At 40.9% G+C, this 17,370-nt stretch overlaps 1 protein-coding gene across 11 annotated transcripts in view; it reads right to left on the bottom strand.

Annotated features, from left to right (window-relative positions):
• The window catches only part of UBAP2 (ubiquitin associated protein 2), a 99,247-nt gene extending 82,562 nt beyond the window's left edge, over nucleotides 1-16,685 (bottom strand). For 8 of the 11 annotated variants that reach the window (XM_006098763.3, XM_023762433.1, XM_023762431.1 and 5 more), the window contains exon 1: nucleotides 16,537-16,685. The gene's annotated coding sequence lies outside the window, so the exon portion shown is untranslated. Of the gene's footprint in view, nucleotides 1-5,871; nucleotides 6,037-16,536 lie in introns of all 11 variants that reach the window. The other 3 variants (XM_006098764.3, XM_023762434.1, XM_023762442.1) reach the window with 2 other exon arrangements.
• Nucleotides 16,686-17,370: the final 685 nt, after the last annotated feature.

The following is a 17,370-nucleotide window of genomic DNA, read 5'->3' as shown; positions in this document are numbered from 1 at the left end:
GACTCCAATTCAGCTTCCTCTTCTTTAAGACCACCTAATTGCTGTTAGCATCACTGCATAGTTCATATCTGATGTGAAAGATCTGTCTCTGAGTCAGAATCTCACCTAGCATCCCAGCCTTTCAGATACCCATAGGTGCTCCCTTTGGCTCTATATTGTCATGTTTTTGTTACCAGTTGTTTTATTATTTTTATTTAACTTCCAATCTGTGTTCTTGCTTTTCTAAGAAAATACCCATAGCCCCGGCCTGTGTGGCTCAGTGGCTGAGCATCGACCTATGAACCAGGAGGTCACAGTTTGATTCCTGATCAGGCACATGGATGGGTGCGAGCTCAATCCCCAGTAGGGGGAGTGCAGGAGATAGCCGAACAATGATTCTCATCATTGATATTTCTATCCCTCTTTTCCTCACCTTTCCTCTCTGAAGTCAATTAAAAAATACATATTTTTTTCAATACCCGTAAGTTGTACACCTGAAACTAATAATACTGTATATCAACTGTAACTGAAAAATATTTTTCTAAGAAAAGATAACAAAAAATACTCATTATTCTCATCCTTTTTCTGCAGAGGAAATTCACTTATTCCTGCAGAGAACAGGATTAGTTTAGATTAAGAACCTCAAGTGATTCTGGAGGCCCAAAGAAGCCAGCAAGAGGAAGTCTATCTCCCCAACCTGGAGAGAGTTAGGTAGCTAGAGCGTCAAGGAACTTTATCTAGTGTGAGATCCAATTCCATGCAGCTCAACTGCTTGTGCCCTGCATGCCAGGAGCTGACCAAGCTGATACTTTTATTCTCCACAGCTGCTGAGAGCAGTGTCAGGACTCAAGCAGTTGGTGGACAAGGTTGAATTCCCCTATGCCCAGGATTGGCTGACAAGGAAACCACAATGTCATCTGCTATTCTGTGTATATAATCTGCCCATGAAAAAGATGAGTGCTGGTGAACTCCTAAACATTACAAATATAAAAAATTATTTGGTATATCCACATTTCTTTCAAGTTAACTAAAGTCAGGAAGAAAATTTAATTGCCTATGGTGGCTTCCAGATATCTGTCCGCTCCAACTCTGCTAATTTCTTGGCTCTAAACCCAGTCTTTATCCAAAAACCCTAGCTCAGAAGCTACCTTATGATTCTTTGACTTTTTATCCCTTGAAAAGTCTCTCATTATTCATGACCAGTCTTACCCCTTCTTCTAAAGTACTTTCTCTCTATCAAAAAAATAAAATAGCCCTAACCGGTTTGGCTCAGTGGATAGAGTGTCAGCCTGTGGACTAAAGGGTCCTGGGTTCGATTCTGGCCAAGGGCACATGCCCGGGTTGCAGGCTCGATCCCCTCCAATAGCGGATGTGCAGGAGGCAGCCAATCAATGATTCTCTCTCATCACTGATGTTTCTATCTCTCTATCTCTCTCCCTTCCTCTCTGAAATCAATAAAAATAAATTAATTAATTAAATAAAAGGGGGGGGCCTAAGCTAGATAGCATTTCACAAGACCTATCAAGTTATAAGAATACTGTACTTTATTTAACTTACATTAATAAAAGTACCCACCAAATCATACCAAGATGACACCTTTATTAGAGGGTTACTACTTCATAGACAAGGACTAGGAAAGGGTCTATTTTTAAATTTAAAGAAATGTTTTAATTAAAAACTGACTAGCCAAATTAAAAAATAATTTCTATAAATTACCCACTTACAATATAACATTGACTTCTCATAAATCCAGTAATAATTCTTGTTAAACAAAGTCTCTTTGTTTTCTCTCTACTTCTATCAAATTCTGTTTACCTTCCTATGTATTATTCTCTAGTCTTGCTCCCCCAGAATTTGTACCCACCCATATATACAGTGGTACAACTATAGTCTGCTTTTTGCTTTAACTCTCCATTTCTGAAAACTTCCAAGTTCCTCACAGGCTCTGGCAACAAGGAATTACAGGCTTACCTTGGAGATATTGTGGTTTCAGCTTCAGACTACCATAATAAAGTGAGTAGTCATCTTTTTTTTTTTCTAGTGGAGGGTTTGCCTTCCCTTTGTAAAAAACACAATACCTGTGAAGCTCAATAAAACAAGGTATGCCTGCACTGAATAATTATGCTATTATCTCCTACCATGTTCTGATCATTGGTGGCACAGTGGGCCCAAGGAACCAATAAAATAGTAAAAACCAGTTAGAAGCCCAGAAAAACCACTACTTCCTGAAACATGAGAGTCTCAACCCTGGTTGTCAACATATGAATAGCTAATTATACCATTGTATCCATGTCCAAATATAAATGAAACCAGGTCCTATTAAAATCAGAATAGGACCCAGACACCAATAGTTTGTGTGTTTTTTTTGTTAGTCCTCACCAGAGGATATTTTTTCCATTGATTTTTCTAGAGAAAGTGAAAGTGAGGGGGAGAGACAGAGAGAAACATTGATGTGAGAGATACACATTGGTTGGTTGCCTCCCACATAAGCCCCAACCGGGGGGCTGGGGATCAAGCCAGCAAACGAGGTACGTGCTCTTGACCAGGAAGTGAACTAAGACCCTTCAGTCTGAGGGCCTACACTCTAACCACTGCGCAAAACCAGCCAGGGCACCACCAATAGTTTTTAAAGTTCTCCAACCAGCCCTGGCCAATGTGGCTCAGTTGGTTGAGCATCATCCCATGAACCAAGAGGTCACTGATTCAAATCCTGGTCAGGGCACATGCCCCAGTTGCAGGCTGGATCCCCAGAGTGGGACATGCAGCAGGCAGTCAATCAATGTTTCTATCTCATTGATGTTTCTCTCTCTGTGTCATATCAATAAAAACACAAATTAAAAAAAAAGTTCTCCAAGCAGTTCCTAAAAAGTTAAACATAGAGTTACTATATAACCAAACAATTCCACTCCTAGGTACATATCCAAGAGAAATAAAAACATGTTCACCCACAAAAGTGCAGATGAATGTTCATAGCAACATTACTCATAAAAGCCAACAGAAAAAAACCACCCAAGCATCATAGTGGCTGCTAGGGGCTACTAGGAGGAGAGAATGGACAGTGATTGATAATGGACATGGGTTGTTTTGTGTATGTGTTTTTTTTTGGGGGGGGGGATATTCTAGCTCATGGACAACAGTGTGGTGATTGCAGGTGGGGTGGGGGGAGGATGGAGGTGGAGGAGGGCACAGAGGGGATAAATGAAGATGGAAAAAAATAAAATAAAGAAAATATTCTAGAGATAGTGATGCTTGCACAACTTTTGAATATACTAAAACTCACTGAATTGAATACTTTTAAAGGATAAATTTTATGATATATGAAGTATATCTCAAATGTTTTAAGACAGTCTTTATTTCTAATGTGCAGTTGGAATATCAAACCACTATTCTGGAACAGTAGTCTCAAAGTGTGGTGTCTTGACCAGTAAAAGCAATATCATCTGAGAACTGGTCACAAATGAAAATTCTCAAGGTCACACCAGACTTACTGAATCAGAACTTCTGTTTAAACAATGTGTGATTCGCAATAAGGTTTGAAAATCACTGTCCTCAAAGAACCTTAGATGAAAATTTTGATCCTGTATAGTTCAAACTGAAAGAGAAAGTTGCAAAAAGCATTTCACCTTCATTATTTTACCCATGTAATAGTCATTATACAAAATTCCAAAAAAAACCTGAGAAGTGAAAGAAAATAAAACCACTACCTATATAGCTGCACCGTCCCCCAAAATACACTGTTAACAGTTTAGTAAATATTCTTCCAGTGTTTTCTATTTCTTTTGCATCAGTGTGATCCACTAGAATTGGCTGTACCATGCTCTATCACCGAACATTAAAATATAAACTATTATGTAAAAGCAAGATGGCATTATAGCACCTCAATTATCAAGTTCAGCTGAGGAATCAAACATTATGGGAATATAAAAGAAAACTCTTTGGGGCCAACATGTTTTTTGTTCCCTTACTGATATAAATGCTTTCTAAAATGCAATACATACTTCTCTTCTGTGGCAAATACAGTTATGATAAAACTGATTTAACTTTTTCTGATTCTACATCAGTTATTGTAACCATTGGTGGATTTGGGAAATTAGTCTGAATCATACCAATTCCAAGATGCACCTAGGAACTTGCATTCCTACATAAATTATCACATCACTGTTTTCTTTCTTGTCCATGGTCTCTTTCTCAAAAGTGGCAGCATAGTAATCTGCATGACTTCTGGGCAGCATAGTATGGCTACTTTCCAAAACAAATTTCTGAACTCAAGGACAATGCAGTCCTTCAAGTTCTTTACTTGTCGTTTATTTTAAATATCATCTGCATTGTGCTTAATCACTGTCTTTTTTGAGGGAAGAGCGTTCTATCCCAAGCCTTACACAGAGTAAGCCCTCAAACATTTTTTTTATTTTCAGCAGGTGGCAGAATGACTTCTATGTTAGCTTGAGTGACTGAAATAACCTTATCCATCCACAATCATCCACCAATATTAGCATGCACTTTATCAGGCACCAAAGAAAAAGCAAGGAGAGAAATGAAAATAAAGAAGAAAGCTTATGCCCTACCCGGTTTGGCTCAGTGGATAGAGCATCAGCCTGTGGACTGAAGGGTCCAGGTTTGATTCTGGTCAAGGGCAAGCACCTCGATTGCAGACTCCTCCCCAGCCCAGCCCTGGTTGGGGCATACGCAGGAGGCAACCAATCGATGTGTTTCTCTCACATCAATATTTCTCTCTCTCTTTCCCTTTCTCTTCCACTCTCTCTAAAAACCAATGGAAAAATATCCTCAGGGGAGGATCAAAAAAAAAAAAGACTTACTTCATGGATATTAATAAAAAGTGGTAATAAATTGCCAACAAAATGTCCCTATCTCAAATTCCCCTATCCTATTCCTAAATCCTAGTTTAATGTGTCTCTTTCCCAACCAAGTTCACTTACATTAGTCCCCTACTTACTCTCTTTTGAGGGAATCAAGTAAAGTCTGAGTCATCAGAACAGCATAAATTTAATGCCAACATTAGTCCTGGTCTGTGATAAAGACTGAGACATATTTTTATAAACTTGTCTTCCCACCCTCACTCCCATTCGCTGCCCCCCGTCTTCCAGCTCTGCATCTATTAGAGCAAAATTAATTTCTCACTAGTTGCTCTGTCCCAAGGCCTTCATAGAAAAGGGGATAAAGCAGGGAGAAGTCAACATTCTTCCTTTTGCTTCTTTACTCTTCCTAAGACCCAGTCAAAAAGGGGAAGGAAGGTGTCAAACTATAGGCAAATGCCTCACCATTCATGGCATCACAAGTTCAATAGGCCAAATCTTTCTTTTATTCAAGTCATATTGATCACAACCAGTCACAATCAGAGATTCTAGATCAGCCGTGGGCAAACTACAGCGCGGGCCGGATGCGGCCCGTTTGAAATGAATAAAACTAAAAAAAAAAAAAAGACCGTACCCTTTTATGTAATGATGTTTACTTTGAATTTATATTGGTTCACACAAACACTCCATCCATGCTTTTGTTCCAGCCCTCCGGTCCAGTTTAAGAACCCATTGTGGCCCTCGAGTCAAAAAGTTTGCCCACCCCTGTTCTAGATACTAGGCCAAAAAACATTATCCAAATCATAATGTCAGTTTAACTCAGTAGGGAGTGTGCAGGAGGCAGCCCATCAATGATCCTCTCTCATCATTGATATTTCTCTCTCTCTCTCTCCCTTCCTCTCTGAAATCAATAAAAAAATAGTTTTTTTTAAAAAAGGAAAGAAAACCAAGATCAAGAATATACTTACTTCCTCCTCCATTTCCTCACTAAATATCCGCTTAACTTTCAGTCTGGTTTCCATCACCCTATCACTCCAACTGTAGGAAAAAAATGGTATTTCCCCAAGTCACCACTGACCTCCTCCTAATTTGGGAGAATGGCTAATCTCCTACATCCGTCTTCTGTCCTCATTCTTTCATCTGTCTCTGGCATTCAACACACTTTCTTCACTTGGCTTTTCAGACTCTACACCATCCTGGTTTTCTGGGCTCAGATCCGCAGCAGCAGCACATCCTTCTACTCCTGAAACATAAAACTGTTAACTTCTTGACCACGTTTCTTCCTTCCTACAAAAATGTTACTATTGGTATCATCCAACTTCAAAGGAAAAGCTAAAAACCTTGTCTTTCTCCAGAAACTCAGCCCACATCTGCCTACTAGATACCTACACCAATAATGAAATTCATCCAAAATCACCTCATTTGAAAACATCCAAAATTTTCCAAGTGACCAATATATTCAAGTGTTTCAGAGCTCAAAACCTTTAAGCCATTCTTTCAATGTTACCATTTCCTCCCACATACATTTAAGTCATAAAGGATTTAAGGCATTAGATCTGTCTTCCTTTACATTCTCCCTGCCATCAATTTAGTATAGGTATCTGAATTAAGGGTCATTGTACCAAAGCCACCTCCTCCTCGTCTTTTAGAAGTTTGGTAACCCTTGTCCAGTACTAGTTTTGATATGTGACTACGTCACATATATAACCCAGCAGTTACAAGGTATCTTTATTAACTACTATATCAATAATTGCCTTTTCTCTGGTTCACTGAAACTTCATGCCCTTATTTACCTGTCTGAACTATGTAAATTGTGAAAATGATGCCAAAGTGGGACTGTTATTCTTCTAGAATACTGCTAAAATCCATCAACAAATCATAAATGCCTTGATAAAATACAGCTCTTTTTAAATATATATATATTGATTTCAGAGAGGAAGGGAGATGGAGGGAGAGATAGAAACATCAATGATGAGAATCATTGATTGGCTGCCTCCTGCACGCCCCCTACTGGGGATCGAGCCTGCAACCCGGGCATGACCGGGCACTGAACCCAGGACTCTTCACCGGCTACGGCAAAATACAGCTCTTTCTTTCTGATCCCTACACTTTGGTTCAATTTGGCCCTGCCTTACTCCCAAATTGCACCTGCTCTTTTGCCTCCACCTTTCACCATCATGTTTTCTCAACAGCATACCGAACATACCCCCCATTACTCATTTTCTGTCCCTCAATGTAAAGAGCAATTACTTGATGTCCATAGTAACTGTGGCATTTTAGGGACACTTAACAATACACTAAATACTTAACAGCAGCTTGAGTTCTTAAGTGTAATTTTATAGCTTTCCGTTTTGCTTCTCTACCATTTTCACTTCTTAGTGTTGTATGCCTGACCCCCTCATAGGATGCACCTAAATTGGCAGAGGGCTTAGAGACCAACTCACCATACTGATTAGAACAGCTAAGAAAATCAGAATGAAAAACTAAAACAAAGGTAGGTTTGTTTTTTTAACTGCAAAAATCAAGTCCAACCAAACCTCTGACTAAACCCCAATATATAGATAAAAGTGGCCTCAATTATAGAAATGGGCCTAGTGCAACCTAGCACAGAAAGAAATTCAAGGGCCACATCTGCATATCATCCCACTTTCCCACCCAGTGCAAAATCCCAGCCTTATGTACCACAAATGTGGACACTGTTTGACTTACCAGCAAGCACTTGACTATATTCCCAGATAGCAGTATTTCAGATAGTTAAGGTATTGTGATTAAGAGCACAGGTTTGGAAATCACACAGACCTGAGTTCCCTAAATTACTAGATTAAATAACCCTGATCAAGTACTTCACTCTTTCTCAAGAGTGTGTGGAGCTCTAAACAAGATACATCAAGTGCTTAGCCCAGATCCTAACAGCTACCATAAATGGTAGGAACTATAAGATTAACATACTTTGGGGGAGGGGGGGGTGTTAAGAGATCAACCGAAGGACTTGTATGCATGCATATAAGAATAACCAATGGACACAAGACACTGGGGGGTAGGGGAGGCCGGGGGAATGTGGGGGGGGGGGGGGGGGGGAGGAGACATATGTAATACTCTTTGTAATACTTTAAGCAATAAAACAAAATTAAAAAAAAAAAAGATTAACATACTCTGACCACTTTTTTCTAATGCTGTTTATTATAAAATATTACCTATTTATTTCAATCAATTTAAATAACTTTACTGAGGTATAGTGAATACCACAAAGTTCACCTTTTTAAGTATACAGTTCAATGATTTTTAGCACTTACCAATTTGTACACCCACTGGCCAACTATCACTCCAATAAAACCTTTTGTAACACTGGTCGTTTCTTTGTCCCACAGATGGCTAGTCTATCAGAGTATATAAACTAGTTTATCATGTGCTAGCTAGCTACATCCCATTAAAGCTGGGATCTTTTGGTGAAATGAGATAAGCATTACAACAATTAAATAGCTCAAATTATCTCTAAAAAAAAAATGCAACCTCTTCTGTGATAATAAAATAGTAAATGGCCTATATTAACTAACAAGGCTGGTATGGCTCAGTGATTGTGTCCACCTATGGGCCAAGAGGTCTCAATTCAGTTTCCCAAGGTTCTGGTAGGGTACAGGTTGAGCTATGTGGGCGGGGCGGGGGGGGGGGGGGGGGGGGGGAGGCACACACACACGACTATCAGTGATTATCTTTCACCACTGATATTTCTATATTTCTATCTATCTCTATCTCTCCCCCCTTCCCTTCTTCTCTGAAATCAATAAAAATATATTATATTTAAAAATAAAAGGTTTTTATTCCTTAACTACACCTAGATTTTTTTCTGAAAATACACGGGTATTCTTTTTCCCCACCATTACCTCAGCACTCCCAATTATAAGGAATTTAAAAGGTAATAAAGAATCGCCCGCCCTAGCCAGTTTGGGTCAGTGGATAGAGCGTCGGCCTGCAGACAGAAGGGTCCTGGGTCTGATTCCGGCCAAGGGCAAATGCCCGGGGGTTGCGGGCTCGATCCCCAGTCAGGGGCTTGCAGGAGGCAGCCGATCAATGATTCTCTCTCATCATTGATGTTTCTCTCTCTCTCCCTCTCCCTTCCTCTCAGAAATAAATAAAAATATTTTTTTAAAAAATAAAAATAAAATAAAAGGTAATAAAGAAGCTGAATTTTCAAAAGGCCATCTGGTCTCCAGTAATTCAAATAAGTATTTCACTAAGTAATCAATATTATACCAGAAAATTTCTAATAAAAATAAAATGAGATCTTGATTGGAGGAAAAGAATTGAGACATTCAATAAGTTCCTATAGCCCTAGCCAATCTGGTTCAATGGATAGAGCATTGGCCCATGGACTGAAGGATCCCAGGTTCAATTCTGGTCAAGGGTGTGTGCCTCGGTTGCAGGCTCTCACATCCATGTTTCTCTCTTTGTCTCTCCCCATCCCTTCCACTCTGTCTAAAAATCAATGGAAAAAAATATCCTTGGGTGAGGATTAACAACAACAACAACAACAAAAACCAGGCATATTCGAAGTATGTTGTATAATTTAAATCCTGACCCTAGGATATTTTATTCCATTGATTTTTTTCATTATTGATTACATTATTCATCTGTATTTGTAACATCTAACAGGTGCTAACAAGTTTCAACAATGAATCTTTGTTCAAGTAAACACCTGTACAGCATATATTAACAAAAAAGAAAAAAAACTATCACTCAGACCTAATCTGAATTAACCTACATTCTAAGCATTTTATAAAAATAAAATGCCATGAGACTATGCTATTTAAAGTTTTTTTTTTAAAATATATTTTTATTGATTTCAGAGAGGCAGGAAGAGGGAGACTGAAATATCAATGATGAGAGAGAATCATCGATCGGCCGCCTCCTGCAAGCCCACCACCGGGGATTGAGCCCACAACCCAGGCATGCGCCCCGGACCGGAATAAACTGGGACCCTTCAGTTCACAGACCAACACTCTATCCACATTCTCACACATCAAAAGGATGGTTAACCAGTGTTTCAAAACTGATAAAAGGGGTGTGCACAGCAGTTAATTGGATACATAGAATATTTTTAGTCTTTCCAACAGCCCAAGAAAGTTACACTCATCCTACAATAAATTACAATATACCCAACAATTGCAAGAAGTAACTGAACTAAGTAATAGCAGTAGTTATGTATTACTTATCAGATCGTCTAACTGGCAATTACATCTGAAAAAGTAATTATTTAAGACACAGATTATCACTCAGTTCTGCACTTCAGTGACAATGCATAAATAGAGTGAATCAGAAACCCTGATTGGACAGGGAGACTAAAAAAGGTCATTTTGTAAACAATTGGGAAAATCTGAATGTAAACTTATACCAAATGTAATTATAGGTATTATACATTACATATTATTAAATAATTATTCATTTTCCTAAGTGTGATGTTATGTGGTTATTTGTAAGAGAAGCTCTTTATTGTAAACAGATGCTTACAAAGGAAACATCTAATAAAGAGGGAATATGCTAATTGACCCTCACGTGTTGCAAAGATGTGGCTCCCACAGCCAATAAGGAGGGGATATGCTAATTGACTGTCCCACCCTCAAAGATGGTGGCACCCAGTCCCCTCAGCCCCCCAGAGCCAGCCCGAGGCTCAGGCAAGCCTCAGATGGTGGCTGCCCAGCCAACGCCTGAGGCGCAGGCAAGCCTTGGATGGCGGTTGCCCAGCTGCCCAGGGCTGCCTGAGGCTCAGGTAACCAGGGCTGGCTGAGGCTTGTGCTGCCAGCAGTGGCAGCAGCAGAGGTGTGATGGGGCGTCGCCTCCTGCCCCTGAGGGCTCCCGGACTGTGAGAGGGGGCAGGCCGAGCTGAGGGATACCCCCTCCAGTGCATGAATTTTCATGCACCGGGCCTCTAGTTTGGGTATAAATATGAAGATGTTCGCACTTTACTTTTAATTTACTTAGCCTTAAAAGATAACATGTGTAGTATAGAGAAAAGACAATGTGACAAAATGTTAAGTAGGCATTCATGTGTTCCCTATTATACTCTTTCAGCTTCTATAGATTTGAAAATCTTAAAAAGTTGGAGGAAACCAGTCCTGGCCAGTAGCTGAGTTGGTTAGAGCATCCTCCTGATTTGCCAAAGTTGGGGTTTCAATCCCCAGCCAGGGCATATACAAGAAGCAACCAATGTATAGATAAATATGTGGAACAACAAATCAATGTTTCTTTCTCTTTCTCTCCCTTTCCCTCTCCTCTCTAAAATCAAATTTTTTTAAAAAGTTGGAGGAGCCCTAGCTGGTATGGCTCAGTGAATAGAGCGTCAGCCTGCAGACTGGAGAGTCCTGGGTTCAATTCTGGTCAAGGGCACATGCCCAGGTTGCAGGCTCAATTCCCAGCAGGGGGCATGCAGGAGGCAGCTGGATAATGATTCTCTCTCATCATTGATGTTTCTGTCTCTCTATCTCTCTCCCTTCCTCTCTGAAATCAATAAAAATATTTTTTTAAAAAAAGAAAAAACTTGGAGGAAACCAAATAGAAAGAAATCAAAACTGCAAAAAGGACAGAAAAACAATAAAGACCAGGAAAGCCGAAGACTATGATGGCAGAAATATATCTAAAATATCCATAATTATAATAAATGTGAATGGCAGAAATATCATAATTATAATAAATGTAAATGGTCTTCATGCTCCAATTAAAGGAGAAGCTGGTAGGTTGTATTAACAAAGCAAAATGCAGCTGTGTAGTATTCATAAAAGATGTATCTAAAACATCCCACTAGAATTGGCTAAAACTAAAAATTAAAGCACTATCAAATGTTGTCAAGGATGTGGGACTCTTAACTATTCAGTCTTGAAAATTAAGTTTCAATGTCTAAGGTATCCATTATATGTATGAATTAAACTTTTCCCTAGACTTCTAGAATGATACCAGTTGTGTAACACCTTAAGAGAACTGAGAAAAGAGTCACTCAATATTCGGTGTTCTGATGAGAAACCTAATAAAGAATGACTATACAACACTATGGAAAACAGTTTGGGATTACCTAGTAAAGTTACACATACCCCACACACAGCCCCAAATTTCCACTCCCAATTATATATATAACCTTGAGAAATCTGTTTTGGTGGGAGAGAGAACGTGCAAATGTTCATAAGGAGACAACTATAATCTGTAATCACACACACACACACACACACACACACACACACACACAAACCTGGAAATGAGACAAGATCCATCACAATATAATAGGATGCGGCATATCCTTACAATGGACTACCACACTACTGACAGTGACTGATAGCTATAAGAGTCAACTATGGATGAATCTAAAACATTTAAGAGTGAAATAATAAAAATAGAACATGTAAGAGTGAAAGTATCAGAAGAATCATAAAATTCCCTTTAGATCAAGATTGAAAATGGGCAATATACACTACATACAGTTTATGGACATACACATATATGAAATAAAAATAATTCTAAAAAATCATAAACCCAAAATGTAGAGTAATGGTTACCTCTGGAAAAGAGGGAAAGGAATGCCTTGGGAGACAGCATACACAGGGAGGGGAGGGGCTTTTAGGTAGCCGTAATGCTTTCCTTCTAATGGTTGGTCATTTTATTCTTGTTTTTGAAAAGTCTACATGTGTTTTTATACCGCATACATCTTCTTCTATGACTTTTTTAAAAGTATATACTTTATGTAAAGAAAAGAGAGCAAGAATTTATACTAAAATGTTAAGCCAATAGTTATTTTTACTTTTTTTCCCCCCTAAACTTTCTCAAGTGTATTTTGTTAGGTAAAATAGTGTCAGCCAACCTGACCCAAAAACCTACTCTAGCCCTACCAGTGTGGCTCAGTGGTTGAGCTTCAACCTATGACCCAGGAGGTCACAGTTCAATTCTAGTCAGGGCACGTGCCCAGGTTTCAGGCTAGATCCCCAGAAGGGGGTGTGTAGGAGGCAGTCAATCAATGATTCTCTCTCATCACTGATGTTTGTATCTCTCCCTTCTACTCTGAAATCAATAAAAATATTTTTTAAAATAAATTTTTAAAAACCTACTCTAAATTGGAAATTGGTAAATTAATTTGAGAAAAGGGGGGGGGGCGCCTATTGGTTTGGTCTAAAAAACAATTTAAACTTAGGTTTACCTATCAATCCTAAAGCCATTCTTTTTTATTTCCTAAACCCTATTTCAGTTAAATTTGTATTTTTAAAGCCCATTTATCTCGTTTAATGATTTGTCAATGTCAAACACTGTTATCAAATGAAAAATCCCACCCTTCAAAGAACACACATTCAACTTGGGTAGACACACACACAATACAGACAGCACTATACACCTTGCCCCAAAAGCCCATGTGGTTGCAAAGTTATTTTTTTTTTCATCTGCTTGCTTGGGACGCAGCATATTATGGTGGCAAGTAGAATAAAAACTCCTACAATCTCCTAGTTGAAGACAGTGTTGAGAGTGTTTTTATATGGGATGAAGGGACAGAAGAAAGCAAGAAAAGAGAATGGACTGAAAAAGAGAAAGAAAAATAGAAGAGAAAGGAGGAAGGGATAAGTTTTAGACCCAATCAAATATATGTTCTATTACTTTTAGGGTTCCAAATGAAGAAAACCAAGCAACAAATTCCCAACAACTTTTAAAAGTAGAGTGCACTGCCTAGTTGTAAATAAAACATCTACTCTTTAATCCAAGCCGAATTTCATAAATTAATTCCACATAGTTAACTGGGTTCCAATTCCATGTACTTCATAACCCCAGTGTGAAAATGAGTTACCTGAAAATTGAAATTCACTCTTGTACACATGCTATGTCAGGCAGAAATTCACAAACTTTGCCTGCAAAACCCATGGGAAGAAATTTCAAAACTAAAATATACTTTCTTTAAAAAGTACAGGAATGCAGCATCTTTGAAAAAAAAAGTCAAGAAAACAAAAAAAAAAGTGGGAAATATCAGGATATGCAGCATAACTGTCTAAACAAAACTGATTAATTTGGTTCTTGGAGTTAAAAAGGAAAAAAAAAAAAGGATTTTATTCCTACATATTTATTTGATAGTTGGGTCAAGTTACTTCAAAACCTACCACAGGCTTACATGGTGATTATTTCCTATAAATCTTCCCTCTTTCTGCCTCCAACTTAAATCTCCACTTTCTTTTTTGGGGGGTGGGGGTGGGGTGAAAAGAAAAAAAACAGCTGCTTCTAAGATATATCATCGATTCACCACCTCATCAGTCAACACCACAGGTGCCATTACACTCAACTTTTAAAGGACACTCCATTTACTCAAATTAAGAACTCTGAGCTAACTGGTATTTGCTGACCTACAGGATACCTCACAAAGAAAAATAAGATAGATGTTTACAAGCAAAGGAACTTCAGTCTGTGAATTCACACAGACAGCTTCTTTTGAGCAGGTATTAATCCTTCACAATACACTTACATCAAAAAGGAAGTGTCTTATGACAAAAATAAATCTTAAAGTCATCATTTTTTAAAAAGGTCTACAAAATTAACATTTCAAGACTAACCCTTACAGCCCTAGCCCATTCGTTCGATTCCGGTCAGGAGCACATGCCTGGGTTGTGGGCTCAATGGGGGGTGGGGGGTGGGGGGGCGTGCAGGCGACAGCTGATCAATGATTCTCTCTCATTATTGATGTTTCTGTCTCTCCCTCTTCCTTCCTCTCTCTGAAATCAATAAAAATATACTTAAAACAAAAAGACTAACCCTTACAAAGTAAAGGCTTCACTTCAGACCAGTTCAAATCTTCAAGACTGCTTTATATTTTCTACATATAGTTTATACTTAAGGCAGTAGAGATATTAACCAGTTCCTACCAAGACACAGCGCATACTGAAGTAAACCTATTCTTCTTCATGTTCTACTATTCCTTTCCAAACAATAAAAGTCACTCAGGCTAATAACCAGGGGACACTCTGGTGAGCAGTGCACTGGCTGCACCAGTTGCCAGGAAAGGGAAGCAGAGGTGTTATTGTTGTTCCAGCCTTATCCTAAAGGCAGCTCCATGTGACTACTGCTGGTCCAGCCCACATTTAAAGACAGAGAGGCCAGAAGAAACCAGAGCGGCAGGAAACAGGCAAGAGAGGCAATTACCACAAACCTTTCCCATGGCCTCATTCCCATGCCACCATTTCCAGCCACATTTCAATCTTAACACAAATCTCCCTTCTCTGAATCGTTTCTTAATTATTGAAGGTCAGAGGCAACAAGGAAGCAAAAAGAGGAAATCAGAGCTGTGGGAAACAAGCAGGATAGGGGGAGAAATCTCATTACACATGTCAACTAGCTGTAAGGGGGGAGGGGCGATTTGGAGGAACTCACTGGAAGCGAGCAGAAGAGTGTGGGAAACTAATCATTTCTGCCTAATGACAGATAAGGGAAGCCTTCACAGCAATGGGAGGATAGCCCAAGCCAAGGGGTCCTTGCAGGAAGGAAAGAGGTGTGGTGTACTGGAAGACCCTATCAACCTAAGACAGTGAAATTTATTCCCCTTCCTGAGACAGACAGGAACCAACCCAATCTGGGAACCCAATGCCTAGGACATAGGAGCTCTTAAATATTATCTCCATTTCCAACCACCTTTATTAGACAAACTGATACACACACAAAATGTACATCTCATGGCAAAAAGTGAGGAACACACTACTCGCATACCTCTTGGTTTAAAAAGTACTATCATAATAGAAAATACAAAAGATCTGGTTTCACCAAAAAGTTTAATTATATGCCCTTCAAATAAGATGATCTTAAAAAGCTCTCAGTTGTTAGGACACACAGGTGCTGAAGAAGACACACAGGTGCTGAAGAAGACAGTAAGCCTAAATACTGGCAGACAATATACGTTGGACGTAAGTAGAAACAATATCCAACGGAGGTGGTAGTAAACTGCAGGACTATGTCTAACAGGAAATAACAGGAATGATGATGGCATCAACTCAGGGAAAACAAGGACAAGAGGCCAGAGTGGTGGCACTTGAGATGCCTGGGCAATTAATTAGATTGAAAACCCACGGGGAAAGGTGGGGCAGCCAAGTGAGAAAGTGATTCAGAGGCAAAAAAGATGTAATGCACTAAGGCATTTTTGATATTATAACAGAAAGCGCTTTAGTTTGCAAAGCGCCAACAGGAACTGGGACTGAGAAAACTGAGTCCCAAGAGACTGTCACCAAAGCCTTCCAGAATGAAAAGGAGTGGAGTTGAACTATGCCTCCGAGTAAGCCGGGACCGGCTAGAGCGCGCAGAAGTTGAGCTCTAAGAGGTCCAGTCCCAGGACTAGCGAGCGACTGTCGTGAAAACGGAAAGATGGTCAAGATGGGGAGCGCCAGCGTGGTGCGGGAGCTCCAGAGGACAGGAAGGGACTCAGGTGGGAGGGGAAAACCACACCCTCCAGGGCAGAAACCTGAAGGGGGGAGGGGAACGAGCCCCCTGAGGCTGGGTGGGGCCGGGCCGACCGGGCCCGGGTAGGCAGGAAGCAGCGCGGGGCAACAGGATGGGGAGAGGAAGGAGGGCGCCCGGGCCTGGGCATACGGAGGACGCTTGAAGCCGACGAAGGAAGCTCGGCCCGGTCCTCACGGGTGGGCACTGGGGCAGGATAAACGGGGCTGAAGAAAAGAAGACCTGAACCCAACACTAAAAAGCGCAATGAAGGGCCTGGAACTGGGAAGGAGAGAGAGAAGGTGCCAATTACCGCTGCTGTTCTCGCTGGACTCGGCACCCGCCGCCGCCGCCGCCGCCGCCGCTCGTTACCTGCCAATGTGCCTCTTACAAAGCGGCGGCGGCAGCAGAGGCAGCGCGTCTCGTCACGTGACCTCTACGTCACGGGCGAAGGAGGAGTCACCACGCGCAGCTCACCAGCCCGCCCGTGGAGCGAGCGCATCGCTTCCTTTGCGGCCCCCAGCGCCGAGGCCAGGGGAGGCGCGGGGATGGAGCACATAAGGGATATTTTACAGGAGTTATCAAGAGCGAACTATCTACAACACCCAGGATGCCCACAACTGCAGCTCGTTGTCGCGCTGTGATGACTTCACAAGTCAACCCCGCCCCATGTCGCTTCCCTGCTCGCATCACGTGATGCATTCCAACCACTCAAGGCAACAAACGTTGCGGGAGGGGACTACGACTCCCAGCGTGCTGCGCGGCATAGGCCCCACCCGTGCAGCCCTTCCCCCGCAGGTTCACAGGCGATGCGGCTGAGACTTACTACCCAGCGAAGGCCGAAAGGGTAAGCGGACAGGGCTATCATTTGAGGCTGATACCAGTGGGTGCCTCCTGCCAGGTGGTTGAACGTGGTTCTTGCTGCGAGAACAGTTCCGGCGGGAGAGGTTTCCACACCCACAGCCCAAGCTCGCGCTCCTCCCCGCTCCCTGCGCGGGAAAACGCCAACGGCTAGTCCCGGTACCGGCGGCACCAAGCGGGCTTCAAACGGAACCTCCACAGGACCGGAGGGTCTCGCGGCTTTCTTGTTAAATGTGGGATCGAATTCTTCATTCCCAAGTCTCTTCTGCGTGAAAAGATGAACACT

The sequence above is a fragment of the Myotis lucifugus genome, unplaced genomic scaffold (assembly GCF_000147115.1).
Source record: "Myotis lucifugus unplaced genomic scaffold, Myoluc2.0 scaffold_246, whole genome shotgun sequence".
In the NCBI taxonomy this organism is placed as follows: Eukaryota; Metazoa; Chordata; class Mammalia; order Chiroptera; family Vespertilionidae; genus Myotis; species Myotis lucifugus.
This window is presented reverse-complemented; position numbering and strand designations above follow the sequence as displayed.